This window comes from Cardiocondyla obscurior, linkage group LG13 (assembly GCF_019399895.1).
Source record: "Cardiocondyla obscurior isolate alpha-2009 linkage group LG13, Cobs3.1, whole genome shotgun sequence".
In the NCBI taxonomy this organism is placed as follows: Eukaryota; Metazoa; Arthropoda; class Insecta; order Hymenoptera; family Formicidae; genus Cardiocondyla; species Cardiocondyla obscurior.
Genome location: NC_091876.1, coordinates 1030577 through 1034296, shown reverse-complemented (window position 1 = coordinate 1034296; position 3720 = coordinate 1030577). Strand labels below are relative to the sequence as shown.

At 34.1% G+C, this 3720-nt stretch overlaps 1 pseudogene; it reads left to right on the top strand.

Moving 5' to 3' along the window:
• The first annotated feature begins 248 nt into the window (after positions 1 to 248).
• LOC139107439 (uncharacterized) lies at positions 249 to 2521 on the top strand (annotated as a pseudogene).
• The last annotated feature ends 1199 nt before the right edge of the window (positions 2522 to 3720 follow it).

Below are 3720 nucleotides of genomic sequence, written 5' to 3'. Positions count from 1 at the left end.
TATGATCACGTTGAAAAGAAAGCGTCAAATCTTGTAATCTTCTCCGACCTATAAAGGGAAATATATGATTAATTAGTAATATAAGTTTTATAGCGACTTTAGATATTAATGTTATATAATCACCAAGGATATATATATATATATATATATATATATATATATATATATATATATAAAAGAGATAAAAAAAGAACAAAACAACAAAAATAATAAAAAATGTGTGTGCTGTAACTTGTATGCTAGAATTAAACTTAGTGTTTTTTTTGTAATACATATATATATATACATATATACTAACATATATACATATGGAATACATTACTTTTTTATAGAATATGCTGTTAATTATTCTGGTCTCCTCACTCCAATGTGTGTACGGACTAATCGGTTATGACTGTGGTGGACAACACCTGAACATTACCACCGTATCATTATTGGGAACTAGCGAATGCGATCTAGGATACCAAAAACCTAATTCATCCCACGTTTATGTCCAACTTTTTCAACTCTCCGAATATAATTATGCAGAAATTTATCAATGCAAAATTGAGTTATTTAGAACGGTTCAGTATTGCGGCATGCATTCGCATATTTCTGCAGTAAGTAATGGGAGAATGGAATACTTCTTAGAAATTTCTCCATCAAAATGCTCACGTGCTATACAAGATAGCATTTTTTCTTTGGGAACTGGTGGAGAAATCAATGGGTTAAAACCGAATTCCACTAACACGCACAGTTTCATGCTTGCTGGTACAGTCGGATATGACGGTCGATGCGAAGGAACTCAATATTCTGATCCCTACGGCACCTGGAATAATGTTATTGTCGACGCTTTAATTCAAATCACTCTGAAAACAGCGTATGTACTTTTAAATTTAAACTCAGGTAAAATCATGTTAAAATCCGGTACTGTATGTGACTTAACCAGAGGAACTTGCGTTGACTCTGAGGATGGGCACACATTCTGGAAGCCTATGCCTACTTCTTCTTGTAACTTCCACCAGTATGATGTATTATATGAAGGGCTAGCAACCAAATTAATCAGCCAAGCCGAGGACTCTACATATGCCACGGTTTATTCTCTGGTGACTCAAGATCTCACCTTTGCCTTGACAGCTGCCCACCAACAGTCATTATGCGGATACACTCTGCATAACACAGAACATCCAAAATTGTTCATATTGGAAACTGTGAAGGGTAACACTTTTACCCATCGAGGATCAATTCATGTAGGAAATTTAGACATATTTACTTATGTTAATTCTAAATTTGTCTATGTGGAAAAACATATTAAACAACAGATGACATCTCTTTACCACAACGTTATGCAGCATCGATGTGAATTAGAGAGAGAGGTAATCAAAAATACACTCTCTTTTGCTTTCTTACAACCAGATGAATTTGATATCGCTTGATGAAAGGACCTGGATATATGGCAGTAAGTGCTGGAGAAGCTATCCATGTGATAAAGTGCATCCCAGTAATCACCACTATTCGACGAGTCAAGGAATGTCATCTTGAACTTCCTGTAACCATAAGGAATAATTCATATTTCCTAACTCCAAAATCAAGAATATTAGTTAAAAGCAGTACCGTACGAGAATGCAGTTATGAATTACCTACCTTGTACTTCATAGAAGACACTTGGGTACAATTTACTCCAGAGGCACATGTGCGTGAAACAACACTTCAACAATTACAACCTATGACTTCCCTTACTTGGAAGTATCTCACGCCTGGATCATTAGCAACTAGTGGAATATACTCCCAAGTTGACATCGACAAGCTTCGCAATCACATCATGTTTCCCGCCGAGAAGCCTACGCTTCTTAACTCTATGGCACGTGGAATGACTGGTCAAAATATTGATGGTGAATCAGTATCATTGTACCACCTCCTCGATGAAGCATCACTAAAGAAGATAGCCGATAATACAACTGCCCGCATCTGGGGCAACTTTCTCACTTTTGGATCTGCAACCGCAGGAATATTCGGAATAATGATCATTGTCCGCCTCATCAAGCTCGCCATCGACACTCTGATCCATGGGTATGCTCTTCACTCAGCGTATGGATGCAGCCTCTACGTTCTTGGAGCTATCTGGAGTTCACTCACCAATTTACTACTCCACTTTGCACGAGCACCACCAAAACCCAAGCCAAACACACCTGAGCACGAGGTAGACGATGTACACTCGCCACTCCCCATAACTGTACAGCCTAACCGCAATTTTCCCGAAGTACCAGAATCTTTAAACACCGAAAATAGAAGTCAAAGTGTAGGCACAAACACTACACCTATTGTTTACACAGACCTGAGGGAACGTTTAAACCAAATCGATTTAAATGAACGAATTACTCCGAAAACATCGTAAATTCGTTCTTAATTAAGGGGGGGGTTGTGACGTCAGAAATTAAAATTTCCACTAAATAAAGTTCCTAGATCCTAGTAAAATCGATTCGACCAATAGCATAAAAGTGAGGATTCTCAACCTGGTCTTTTGGATAGACGATGTAAGAAATAATCTATGATAGACTTTAAGAATAATAACCAATATGTTAATGATAAAACGGAACATACAGCGACATCCTAAAATATTTACGCATAATGTCAATTTAAAAGAACTTGATTACAGTAGAATATAATTTTTCCATATATATATATATATATATATATATATATATATATATATATATATATATATATATTTTTGTCGTTCGGTACATAACGGGACCGGTATACATATTGTATACGTTGATATACATTGATATACATCGACTTCTAGACGAAAGTTTTTAAATAATTTTTATATGTATAATCAAAATACAATTATATGTACAAATTTTGTTTTTTTTATCTAGTGTTACTTATGAGTACCATTAAAAAATGTATTAAAAACTCGTCAAACATCGTATACATGTAGTAAAACGCAGTATACATAGGTTTAAAACGACCATAACCATTATATTTTATAATTAGTTATAATTTGTACATAATATATTTAAAATTATATTAAAAAAATAAAATTTTTATACATTGTAACTTAATGGGACTAAAATACATTTTAAATATTTATTATACTGTTTTAATATGTAAAGGACATAATCATACTCATTAAATAAAAATGAAATCGATTCATGGTGTAAATTTGGGCAAAAATTTTTTTTTAAAGTCAAAATATTTATTAAACCGTAAACTTAAAATTAATTTTTCGGTCCCAATTTATACCAATACGTCGCAAATAACGGAACTCGCATGTGACGTTACATCGTATTAAAAATTATAAACTGTGTCGTAACGTCACATGCGAAGTCCGTTGTCTGCGACGTATTGGTAAAAATCAAGAAAACAAAACTTGAAATCCCTTTTTCAAAAATCTCGATGTTGTAAATGAGCACGTAGTTGCAAGTGCACAAATTAACGCATACACTAGTTTTGTTTCGGTTAAAAAAATTTTAATTTTCAATCGTTTCAAGTTGTCATTTTGATTGAAACAAAGTGCAAAGTGTAACAGTATGTTCATGTAGAGTTGACGGTAAAATGTTTGTATTAAACATTATGTATGCCGAATAGCTCGTGACAGCTTGAGATTTACATAATGAAAATGTTGTAATCACGCAGATAGTATATTTTTACAAGATCTGAGAGCATTTAAGTCACGTTTGACCGGTACCGACATTTGTCGTTACATCTAAGTAACGTGTTCCAGAATGTGACGTT